Source organism: Euprymna scolopes, chromosome 17 (assembly GCF_053919585.1).
Source record: "Euprymna scolopes isolate OS-2025 chromosome 17, ASM5391958v1, whole genome shotgun sequence".
Taxonomy (NCBI): Eukaryota; Metazoa; Mollusca; class Cephalopoda; order Sepiida; family Sepiolidae; genus Euprymna; species Euprymna scolopes.
Window position 1 is genome coordinate 5789497 of NC_136498.1, and position 14023 is coordinate 5803519.

The 14023-nt window shown below is 34.5% G+C and overlaps 1 protein-coding gene across 1 annotated transcript in view; it reads right to left on the reverse strand.

Annotated features, from left to right (window-relative positions):
* Positions 1-13077, reverse strand: part of LOC145296655 (potassium voltage-gated channel subfamily B member 2-like) — a 1059074-nt gene extending 1045997 nt beyond the window's left edge. The window contains exon 1 of the mRNA XM_080142594.1: positions 13037-13077. The gene's annotated coding sequence lies outside the window, so the exon portion shown is untranslated. The remainder of the gene's footprint in view (positions 1-13036) is intronic.
* Between the last annotated feature and the right edge of the window lie 946 nt (positions 13078-14023).

Consider the following 14023-nt stretch of genomic DNA (forward strand, 5'->3'; position numbering starts at 1 on the left):
TGTTCATTTATTGTTTAATTCTTCAACTTAAAATTATTGGGTTTATCACGTTTTGTATTGGAACTTTTTAAACACACAAACTTATGTAAAAATTATTATGGAAATGTAGATAAGAAAGGTAATGTGCTAGTAAAATAAGGACATGAACATATTAAATATATTTCGGGCGATAGGTTCGACCATAATCGTTTGGTAATGTTTTTTTTATTAAAGCAAAACTCAACATTTTTATACAATATCGGAAGAAACATTAAATGGGTGAAGGAGAAAATGGTAGAGAATAGCAGGTAGAAGCAGTAAAATTGTCTGTTTATCAGTCTATCTATCTGTTTATCTAATTATCTATCTATCTATATCTATTTAGTAATGAGTGGACAACAGAGATTTGAAGTCATGTTTTGACAACATGCCAAACTGTGACCGATCAAGTTTACACTGGAAGATGCGAACGGAGACTGGAAGTGACGTGTCATATGTCACGTGTTCAGGTTTGTGCAAGCTTAATAGGGCAGTTGGATCTGGGGCACCAAGAGAGACAGGTAGGCTAAAAAAGGGTCTCCCCATAAGGGAAGAGAAGTCTCAGAATGGCCAAAGATCGTCGATCACTTCGTTCTGCAATGACGAATACCTGGGAATGTAATAAATACATAAAATCTCACATCGCCTTGGGTCCTGTCTTGAGTGTTTCTTTCAACAGATTCCACCTCCCCCAAGGACGGTTGACGATGTCGTGTGTAGTAAACATGAGAGGGAATCGAAAGAGGAGGAGGAGGAGGAGGAGGAGGAGGAGTTGGGAGATTATCTCGTCAATATATAAGGTATTTAATTGCATGGGTCGTGCTTTAATGAATTAATTTGTGTGGTAGTCTTATTAGCTTGTTACATTTCCTATCCACACTTCCATAATCAACTTTACATTTTGTCTCTAATTTTTATTTTACATTTACCCCCTCATATATATTTTTTCTTATTCTTATATTTCTTTGTGTGTATATGACACATTTACTCGTGTAATTAATTGTTAAAAACGTATTTATTATTTTGTTTCTTATTTATGAAATCGTCATAGCCTACAGAAATGACAATATTTTTATGGATCAAAACACATGGATCACAGACAGAAAATGATCTTTGATTTGAATTCTTCAACAATCCCAAATTCGGTACACTGCATTGAAATATGATGAAAAAAACATTGTGTTGCTCAATGGAATTAATTAAATCATGTAACGAAAGTTCTGCCCGTTCTTTAAAGCTAAATAAAAGACAACAATTATCAGATTTATGTTCTAATTAATAATTAATATAGTCATGGTTCATTTCCATGGACATTTTCGATAGGACAATAAACTGTTTCAGCTCATTTACGACTTCTCTTTATAAGTAAATCTTAATCTACTTAAATGATTTACGATAATTCTAAAGTGACGCCAATCTGTTGATTTAGATTAGTTGGATATAGTGGATGATGCATCTTATATATTTCTTTTAGATCGTACGTGTGATGCCTTGCGTTATTCTGATGAAAGCTGAATAGTCCTTACGCTGTACGAACTATTTAAGAAATAAAAACAAATTTGTTTGAATTAGAATTTGTGAGCTAAGCCAATGTATTCGCAGATTAAAAAATGATAGAGATTCATTGAAAATTTTTAAATCAACTTAGTTTCGACAATATACGTCTTCATCAGGGATGAAATTAGTTATTCTTTCTTTTTTTCCTGATTAGAACATTTGAAAAATAAATCACCGCTTAAAACCACACAGATTAAATTTTTAGGACACCTTGCCATAAAGAAAAAAAGAAATATGAACAAAATGGAAACTACTTTTATGCCCGATGAAGGCGTATATCGTCGAAAGAGAGTTGATATTGAATTTTTAAATAAACAAATATTTATTAAAAAATAATCTGCGTTGTATTGGCTTCCTAACTCACACATTCTAATTCAAATTTACAGAACGTTTATATCAGATAAAACTTGTAATAAATTTGCTTCGTTCTATTTCAATCCAAACTTCAAAAATATTAACATAGCGTGAACAAAAACGTGGAAATACAGCGTCGAGATGAATTGGGACTACATTAAAACTATATAAATCTAATTGGTTTTGGTTTCGTAGACTTCTAAAAAAACGGACAACACTAAAATTTACCAGATTTTATCGACCTTCATATAAGAGCCAGATGCGGTTCAAGGTCGTGCTTAATTATGGGTAAGCAACGAGCACCACAGCAGAAAGCAAGGCCTTTATGCAGTATCCATAAAAAACAAATTCCCTGGTAGACAGCACACCAGGTGATCAGCAATAAATCAGGCAATCGAGGAGGTAATTCGTTCTTCTCTGCTGAAATGGGTCGATATCTTCTTGATTCAGTGAGCAGAGTCACTATACCTATTGCACTAATCTAAACCTAGGGGTCAGAAAAAGAGTGCGCTATGCAAGTGGACAGTACCTATTCCTGTAGGTATATGCCATGCATCCCATCCAAATATGAAATTGGTTATATTGCATGTGTATGGCATGCCTAAACTGCAAAGAGTCAGCGATTGCATAATCGCTATATTCTCTAGTATACGGCATTTCTTAAAATCTAAACCAGTACAGAAGCGGACAGTAGCTATACCCGAAAAAAAATGCAACTTCTATATCTGTGACATATTAGAGATCCTATGTGGATGACAAGTTAGCTAGTATGAATTTTGAAAAAGGTCAAAATGAGTACATGATAACTTATACCTTTGAAACAGAATCATTGCCTGAGTTTAATAATAGATGGGTGACGTAAAGGCAGATATCAACAGATCAAACGATTAAAAAAAAAAACGGAGTTGAACAGAGTTGAACGAATGACGTATTTTTTAAGCTGAGAGAAACAAAATTTTTTAAATCAGTCTCTCCGTGCAAGCTGTACAAATGAGACAACGTCAATAATGTAAAAAAAACCCTTTGTAATCTAAAGCGAATGTTACTGCAATGTGTCTGTTCATGTGCAACACTCATTTCAGTTAAGTTAGGAAGTAAATAATTAACTAAGAGAACATTAATCTCGCTTTCCATAATCAATTAGCTAAAAAAAACAAGAAAAATTCTCAGCATAGTCTCCTTCTGTCCTCAGTAGTCATGAAAAGAAGCTTATTTCTATAGCATTCAAACGAAACGGCGACGACGAAAAGCATATAAACGTATGACCCTTCTCTTGTTTGGTGTTATTGGAAATCAACCCATATATTAACATTTATAATTATTTAAATATATTTTCAGTGATTATATTTATAAATTCATGCAAATAGCCATTTCTTGTGATACTTGACATCTTTCAAATAAAAAAGTTGGGACAAATACATCTTTTTCAATGAAATAACCTTATGAATTATAAATAAACAATAAATACGAATTTTGGATTTGCACAAAGCCACAAGACTTTTAAACTAAACTCGCGATTTCAATTTCATTCGATTTGATTTCATTTACTATTTTCAAAATGGCGGAAAATTCAAGGATTATAAAAAATGCTAGTGGTTGTGCTCTTGCAAGATAACCAACAAACTTTTATAAATCCAGGAATTCAAGCTTCACTTTTGCACAGATTATTCATTATTTCCGATTGTTCTGACATATGCGCTTTGAACTTCTATTTACTATATATATATATATATATATATATATATATATATATATATATATATATATATATTTGCTTGTGCGTGTGTCTTATAAATTATGGAAACCTTAATTGTTTTACAAGTAGACGGACAATCAATGTACATTTCTTATTCTATTTGAATATAGACGATTTGTTATCAACTTAATTCCGTGATTATTTGATATTAATTGAACGATATAACAATTTTGCGATATTCTAAAATCAATCATTTTTTCCAATATAAAAACTTCGGTACAATTTACAGTTTATTTGGTTCACGGGAACTTGTAATATTTGTATATCACTATTGAATATTTCTATGAATTATGCAGAAAAAAAAAACGGAAGCTCGCAAAGAGAAAATGCATAACGGTGTAATAGAAAAAGTTCAGAATAAAACCAAAATAATTCACATCGAACTATTTCCAGCGGATTTCCGTCTTGTTCTATAGGACTTAGACTTTGGAATCTAGCAAAACTGCTATTTATTTATATATGCTCTGTAGTTATATTAAACACAACAATTGATTTCCAAAAAAGATTGGTATATATAAAGAAAAAAAAGTATTCGCAAAAGCGTCCATTTTTAACAAAGCCTATCTCTCTGTCTCTATCTATCTATATATAAATATATATTAGAGAGAGAGAGAGAGAGAGAGAGAGAGAGAGAGAGAGAGAGAGAGAGAGAGAGAGAGAGAGATTATTCAAATGTGTAATGCATTTATGATTTTCTTAATGCATTTCTAATGCTTAGTTTACTGATTAAACTAGTCAAGTCTTACAACAATGCATATTTAAATATGGTTAGAAAAATCGTCGTCGGCAGAATCCAGACACAAGTATACATTTTTATTCATTAGGATTGAGCTAATACCAGCTACGAAGTGTTCTAGATGATCAACGAGGTTCAACTTTGTATCGCACACATTTAAGTTGTCAGAATTCGCAGCAGCAAATGTGTGCTTGACATGCAGGTTCAGGAAGACATCTTGCAGCAGGTCGCCGGTACATCATTACGTGGAGTACCGCCTTATCATGTAGCCAACAAACGAGTTTGGGAATGCACCTCCCCCAATGAATTAAATGCGCCCTCAGATACTAACCTGGAAATTTCTACGATTCGGTCATTTAAGAAAAGTATTTTATCAGTAGGTTTGAGTATGTTTAATAATAATAATAATAATAATAATAATAATAATAATAATAATAATAATAATATATGTATGTCTGTATATTATTTCGTTTATCTGCGTAAAATGTTATAAGGAGATAAATTTTATGTACCGATTTTCAGTATCAAATTCTTTCTTTTTTTTTAAATTACATTTTCACCCCAAACAAGGCACATTGCCACTTTGGTGTAGGGGCTACTATCAGGGGCAACAACTACTGGGGTACTATGTAGGGATTTGGGCAGCAAGATACCGGTTCACGTTACACTTGAACTTCTGCACGTCAGTACAGTTAGTGAAGCAGGGACCTGGAATGGAATTCCAAAGTCTAGCGGTTCTGGGGAAGAAACTACTGGAGTAGAAAGATCTTTTACATCTAGGAATCTCTACTGTGTGGGGGTGAGATTTAGCTGCCTGTCGGGTTTGTCGAGGGTGTCTACATCGTGGGGGCACAAGTGTTTGCAGTTCGTCAGAGCATTCACCATTAAAATACTTGTAAAACAGGCAGATGGATGCAATATTTCGTCGATGGGACAGAGGCTGAAGCTTAGATGCCAGTTCAGGGCCTATCAGATTGGCGACTCTCCTTTGAACCTGTCTAGGAGCGAGAGACTAGTAGCAGATGCACCAGCCCAAATATGACAGCAATACTCCATACATGGGAGAATGGTGGCCTTATAGAGGTACACGATACTTTCGGGTGTTAGTAGTTTTCCAGCACGATAGAGAGAACCTACCTTCTTCGTAGCGGCCCTGGCAATGCTTTCAATGTAATTGTTCCAACTCATGTTTCCTGTGAACACTAAGCCAACGAGTTTGAAAGATGTACTCTCAGATAAAGAGTCGTTGGCCATTGCTATTAGTGGTAGAGAAGTTTTTTTGTAATTATTGAAGGAAACAAGTATAGTTTTGGCGGCATTGAACGTGACCATCTATTTTTGTCCCCATTCCACTACAGATTGGAGGTCATCCTCTAGTGTTTCTGCCATTTCTTTAGATATGTGTTCATTTGTTTTCCTGTCGTGCCTGTTATAGAGTGTGGTGTCATCAGCATATATGTCCATCTCACAGACAATTTTGTCGGGGAGGTCATTTATGAATATTAGGAACACTAGAGGTCCAAGGATAGACCCTTGGGGCACTCCCGAATTTATATCATATTGTTTAGATGTACGACCGTCAAGGACAACCTGGATTTTTCTCTTACCTAAGAATGATTTAATTATATTAAGTATTCTACTAGTGATACCGTATGATCTAATTTTTCTGAGGAGACCCTAATGCCATACCCTGTCAAAAGTCTTAGATATATCTACAGCTACCGCTCTGCCCTCCCCCGCTTTGTGCAGTGAATGGTACGTTCAGAGATTACAGTTAAAATGTCTGCTGTGGAACGGGCTTGTCTAAATCCATATTGTTGGTCAGTCAGAAGTTTAGCATCTGTAAGGTGATGGACTAGAGCATGGTTAATGAAGGTCTCAAATATTTTGGCAAAAAGTGGGAGGAGGCTAATGGGGCGATAATTTACTGGGTCAGTTCTTTCGCCAGAATTCTTGAATACTGGTACCACAGAAGCAGTTTTCCAGCAGGCAGGAAAGCAAGATTCATTAAGACATTTGTTGTAGAGTTTGAAGAGGACTGGAGCTACTTCGGCTGAGCACTTTTTTAATAGCACAACTGGTATGAGATCGAGTCCACATGCTTTTGAAGTGTCAAGTTTTTTATGATAGCATGCACCTGAGCAGGGGTGATTTTCAGATCGTCTAGCGTGGCGTCTGTACGCATAGGAAAGTCAGGTAGGGGGTGGTTGAAAGGCTCCAGTGTGGAGTTTGAGGCAAACCGATTGGCAATAGTGTTCAATTCATCAATAGACGTAGTAAGTTATGAAAATATGTTTATTGCAATTAAGCTATATACGTTTCATTATCGGAGGGAATCGTCAGAGGATAAAACGTGTGTTGCTTAATTGCCATAATCATGTTTCCATAACTTGATACATACGAAGAAAGAAAAATCAAAAATTATTTTTATGTCGTTATTCGAAGAATCTCTTAAGATTGCTGATTTGAAGAAAAACATGAGAGTCAACATTTGAAAACACATGTTATGTCTAAGAAACATATGTTATTATGTTATTATGTTAATTTCTTTAAATTTAGAAAACACGTATGCTGTTAAATTTTTTTAGACTTGCGTAAAGCACTCGCAGTTATATCCACCTACTAATTTTTCCATTTGCGCATGAACTATGAACAAAACATCATGAATTTTTAATAGTAAATAGATATGCGAAAGAATATTTCAAAAGTTTTTGTTCTTGTCTTGTGGTTTTGTGCAGTACATCGCAGTGAGTATCCCGTGCCCCTCCCATAAAAAATACAAATTGTAAAACAAAGTTGTTCAATCATTACGTGATCAGCATTGAAGAACTTAGGATTTAAAATAAAATCTGATTCTTTTTCATTTCGTATTCTATGTTATTTCAAATAGTAGAAATAAGCAAGCAAGATAGCAAAAGAGTATAATGGCTTAGATAGTAACGAAATATAAATCAAGAGCGTTTAGTATACGACTGTGATAGCTTCTAATAATCGTGTGTGAAAATCCATTTTATGAGAACATAATGAGAGGTTTCATCTTAATAATAACCGATAATAAAGGAATGAACAATCACACCATTAAATGTGTTTTATGAGCAAAACTAGAGAGGCTTACTCATAACTAATAATAATAATAAAGACGAATCACGTATGCCCATTTAATGAGCAAAAATATGGAGGCTTAATCTTATAACTTATTAACAATAAGAAAAAGACTTTTACATTTAATAGACACGCAAAATAATTCCTTGTTCTTGATAAATTTGTGACTAAAATATGAACTAATCTGCAGCCAAACGGATGCTTTATGTACAGATGTAGAAGAGTGCGGATTATTTTACGTCTTCAAGTAAAAATTATTTTACATGTTTTTTGCAAAACTTTATTTTTCGTTTGGTTTTTGTTTTACTACGATTAGCGGTTTCGGTTTCTGCGCTAAGATTTACTTCGTGTATGACAACAGTATGAAATCAATTGTTATTGATACATAGAAACTATTAACTCCCCAACAACGCCAGACAACAATGCTAGCAATAAAATAAACGATATAGATGACAATCAATTATCTCCTACAACGTGAGATAATTACAGCTTTACAAACCTTATTGACATCTACCCGCTCAATTGGATAAACAAACCTCCATAGTCAGATTCAATCATCAGCAGAATTCCTCCCACACCATTCTGTAGTCGTTATCTTAGAATGCTGCATAACATTTGGGATCATATTTGAGCCAAAGAAATGAATAATGGACACTGTTTATTAAAGTAAAATCTTTTATCACGGATGAGATTTGACATTCTTTTATTCTAAGAGATGTAATATAAAAATTAATTCAGAAATTATGTTTAATCTTATTGCAAAAATAAAAATAAATGCTGACTCCTGCAATGCTAAAGATTTACTGCTTCTACTGAAAAATTACATTTATGTAAATAAATATTCCAAACTGAGTGTAGCTGAACATTTATAGATGAGCATCGTTGAAAATAAGTTGAGACTCGTTGAAACTTTCATACTAAATTTTGTTATATGGCAGAGATGTTCTTCATCAGGAATTACAAGTTTCCACACAAATCGTCATGGAAACATTTTCTCCTGCTTTATTGTCCGGTATAAACAGGAAAGGTTAAAAACTAAGTTAATTATTAACAATACAAATGGCGAATACAAATAGCATATTTAAGTAGCAAATATGTCCACTCAATTTAATAGCTTGACCGATATTGAGGCCTTTGAGAATATTTATTCGGATAATTATTTAACCGCCTTGGCGCCAATTCCACAAAAGTCGATACGCATATAACCATCAATGGAAAACCATGCGAAATATAGACGAACACACAAAAGCGGCGCTTATGCTGAAAAACGCTTACACGCCGAGCTGCGCGCGTGCGCACACACACACACACATACAAGTATATGGCACAAAATTATGTAGATGCAGACATTTTTAAGAGTACACTTGACTTGAGGCGACATTCAACCAGGTTGGGTTGAATCGGTTTCTCCTATAAAACATAGAGCGTATTGGATAAACGCAGACTACGCACGGCAGTCAAAATAATGAGCAGCGGCGAACACCGTGAACCTGTTGACCGGAACAATGTTCGACGTGTGTAACCACGTATTTAGCTGGCTTCTCGGGCGTTATCAGTCACCTTGGTGTGGTTCTGGAGTTATTAATTTGTGAATAAACTCTCCTGGATTGCCATGTGCAGCATAGCTGAATCAGCTAAGTCTTAAAAAAAAGATTGATTTAAGAATAAACTTGTTCATTATCTAGCCTTGCAAACTGTTCATTCTCTATTAGCCTCTTGTAGGGCTTACTTTTTGGATAACTTTTTTGGTGTTCAGGGAATTGAACGCTGGTGGTAGTGTCATTTTCAGGTTTGGTTTGTCTTGAGATGATTCTACCTTGTTCTCTTTATTATTATGGTTAGCTATACGTATATGAAGTGGCCCTATGTCATATACACATACACAAAGCATGCGAACACACACATACACAATCAAATAGACACAAACGCATACACAATATCACACACACAATCTCGCAAACAAGTTTCAAATACAAGTATTTTTTACTAGGGGAAATCATCGTTTATCAAGACCCAGAAGCCTATCGAGGCTAAGTGTTAAATAAGTGTCAAGTAGACGGTGAGACAACGCGATCATCAATTATGGTGGAATTTAGGAATGATTTAATTAATAAGAGGGCGGCTCAAGAAGAACTTATTTACATTCTACTTGAAAACGATCATGTTCTGGTGAGCTGCAAAGCAGACCCACGGTATTGTGTTCACAGATGAGCAATTGCAAAAAAAAAAAAAAAAAAAGAAACTTTGCTCATGGAATTTTCGTTTTGTTTTAGGCACAGATAGAGAATAAGAAAGTGACATTGTTGACAGTTGTTGTATGTAGGCGAGTACACAGTCACACTTATACACACGAGTGTGCAACCGTATACAACCAGTCACTCGAATGCATACATGCATACAAAACATACACAATGATAAAGATATACAGATACACACAAGAAAGTAACTGCATACAATCATTTGCACATGCACGTCTTCCATATCTATTTCATAATGGTTGCTCTCCAAATCACCAACATAAACTTTGTTTTACATTTTTTTTATTGCAAATGAAATGGTTTCATCGTATCGAATGACTCATAAGCAAAATGACCGCAGATAAAACATTGATAAATAACAAAAAAACATCTTTCCAAACACATATTTGTATACATATTTTATTCCTTTGATATTTATCATCAACATCATCTCTGACATACATTTCGGTTTTTATGTAATGACCTCTATCTCCATCATTAGCATCCTATTTATTGTTATTACATTCTATCAGCGTTAATAACAGCTGGATTGCATTATAACGCTAATTGCATTTAACCCAATGCCATTTATTGAATGCTCCCATCGTTAGGTCACTCAAGTGATGTTGAGCCTGAAATATTAAATGAGTGACCATTTGGGAATAACACTTATACACACGAGCTCTCTGCTTATGCTATCTTTGTTTCTAGTCGTCTTAGATTTTTTGACACGAGATTCTAGCAATGTAGGTTCAGTAGAACTGCGACTGGTGATTGCGTAACCTTTGTTTCACAATAGACTTCACGCACAGCGATTGTCCATGGTCTCTCGAGACTGTATTGAGACTTCGTCTGTCAATCGTTCGGTTTGTTGCGTTTCAACGCTAAACGCATAGATTGAATAAAAAAACATGAGGATGAGAAGGCGTAATTCGTTTATAAGATGCGGACATGCATCTGGATAAAAAATCAATCGAGCAGTTTGTACGTTGATCTGTCACGCTTAAGTTTTAAATATCGTTTTATCCGCACGTCAACTGCCTATAAAGGTCAAATTCGAATATCATTTTGGTTGTGTGCTCACCGATTCATGACGATTCTTGGAAAGTAGAACGTTTAGCTGAATTTAGTTTTATCGGCCTCAAAATTGTCGCCTTCTTCTCATATTTGTCTCTTGATCCTTTTCTTTTGTGGCAAAGAGGTCAGATTGCTCATTTCTGCGTAGGCTATTATTTTGATTGCATGGTATAAATGGAGATTTACAGTCAGCTTATAGTATTAATCATTATTTAACTGCCAATTTACTCATTGTATTAACCACTAGCTGGCAGCCCGGCGTTGCCCAGTCGTACAATACACTTATATATGATATTGTAATTTATGCAGATTGCGTATCTATTATTATAGAATACAGGATTTGTGGTGATTTTAAATGGTACCTCTTTTACCATAAATTAAACTCATTAAAAGGAAAAATAAAATAAAATGGTGAGGTACACCCGGGCTTGAATAGGGGATCATTCAGTCAGTAGTCGAATGCTCTACTACTAAGCTGAATCTCCAGATTATAACGAATCTCTTTTTTATGAGAAAATTGATTTGCTTAAATTTTATTATCTCCCTTTGCCGGTGTAACTAAAATATGCCCCTATAAAATTCTTTTTTTATCTATAAGAGAGAAAAGCTATTTTTAAGATCGGACTTTTTTTGATTTTCGATACTTATAGGACGAATTTCGGGATAAAACATATCTAAGAAGACTGCCAGACATATAAATTAGCTTTGGGTAAAATTAACTAAAGATAAGCTCAACCGTTTCGGAACCTATGAGGAAGGAACTATCACGCACACAAAATGACTTTTATATAATAGAGATTATGCTCAAATAGTTTTGAATTTCCAAAGTATTAACTCATTAGTAAACAATAAAGGTTTAGATTAATATCGTCAACGCTAAATGTGTAGCATAGTTAGATAGGTTCACACGTCTATGACAACGTTTAAAAAAAAACTACGTTGCTTATAGACAGCTGTAAAACGGTCTATAGATTTTACAATTTTTATTTTTTTAATCGAATTATTTTACATCTCAAAAATGCCAATAACATATTTCAACGTTTAAACTTCTTAAAGACAGTATTTATTAAGATATTTTTTGTTTAATTTTATTTTATGAAACTAAAAAAATTATTTAAAAATTAATTTCTTTTCTTTATGTTATAATATATTCAAAGTAATTTATGGACCATAATAAATAATTGCTCCTAGTGATTCCAAATGATTGAAAAAATCGACCTTTATTGAAACAAACACTGACTTTTGCATTCGTGGCTTTGGCACAAGATCACAGTGTAGTATCTGTCCTAATGCTACACCACCGTTTCTGTCTTCGTCAGTGAAGAAATCCTTCATGACTGAGATATTTTTTAATTTTTGTTCCTATCTAGAGTGCCCCCTTTTGGGGAGCTGGATTTTCTCCACATTAAAAACAGACCTAGTGTCTAACTCTTCCCTGGCAAGGCAAGTAAATAGGATCAAGCAACATCGCAGCTCATACAAATCATGACAGCCAAAGACGAAAAGTCCTAAACCCGAGTTTCGTCCTCTTTTGGCCTCATCAGTAGAATATGCATGAACTCGGGGAAACCGGAGTCACTTGCATGCGAGGCGAATAACTTCGCCCTACCCAACAAATTTATTGACTAACACAATCAAGCAAATCGGCGAAGTTCGGCTGTGGAATAGGTTCACTTCTTCTCAACAATGGGTGTAGTCATATTGTGGAAATATATATATATATATATATATATATATATATATATATATATATATATATATATATATACACTAATAGGCAAACCTGGCGTTGCTCGGGTTTGACTGGATCGTTGCCATGTATTTTCACTTTTATCATAACCCCATATTGTTTATTTTTTGTTTTTACTGCGCCATCTTCCTTCCGTTTGGTCTCATTATTTTTGCAGAGTGCTAACGTTGTCATTCCCATTAAAGTGTGCGAATGGTGTTTTTTTTTAGCGTTTAATGTAGCACATCTAATTGGTTAACCTATTGATTTCTATTCTATGCAGACATTTATTTGAATACGTAGAACATACTCTTTACTATTAATAGGAATTTTTTTAAAACTAGTGGTTTTAATACTAAGTAAATGTGTATTTTATTACTTTTTATTGATATCTCTTTAATTAGATCTGGTGGCAACTTCAATGATGATCACGCTTATCTTTAAAACAACAAAAAACATTTGATACTTACAGAAATGGCCCACTGGACCATGACGGGACGGCTACAGACGCACGCCTGCAAGAAAAAGAAAAAGAATGTTAATCGTCGCATGTGAAATGGTTTGATTTCGTTTAGGGCACACCAACCATTTATGGGTTATTTAATGACAAATTAAGTCGTCATATATAATTCTATAAGAAAGGTTAATTATTTTATGTTAGAAGGAGCAAAAGTTACAGCCTGTTAACTTAAAAGAAGTGAATATGATGAAATTTGTGCCTAGTTTTCATTAAATACTGATCACTATTCGTCTCTAACTGTGCATCGAACGGATATTATAATACCCGGTTTGCTGCACTTTATCATACAGGATTTTAGCAAGATCAACCCAGTATTTTACTGAAAAATTATGGAACAGATAAGACAGACTAAAAGAAATATAAGTTCTCAGAACACATTACTCTAAGAAGGAAAATTTCACAGAGAAGTGGATGAATGGGTCAGTCACCAGTTTCTCATGTTAAGCCATTACGAGTCGCCACACACGATGGCAGCAGCACATTCAGGGGAGAACCATGGCTGGCTGTTGGGTTTTTGTTGGAATTTTTTAGATGGCATGAATCGGTCTATGCCTACAATTAACCATTTGGTCAGGTCTGATACTATAGAGGACACATCCTTTTTAAACATGGAATACAGAAGTAGATCAGATATAAATGTACAGAAGCTACCCCAGTCAGCCATGGAGTATCGGTATATAGTACGGTGAAGGGGTACGTCTGGGGACTTATTACATTTCATTTTTATCTTAACTGATACGACGGAGTGGTCGGAGGATCCTAGAGGAGAAAGAACGGAACATGCTGGAACGAAATAAATAAATGTTCAAGAAAAAAAACAAGAAAAGCGACAAACAAAAAAAATTGAGAATCACTTATGTATATTTGTGTTTATTTGATCGATTGTTAACCGCACGGTGTTTGTGATCACTTTTTGGTTTATTGTAATTAAAAGAGA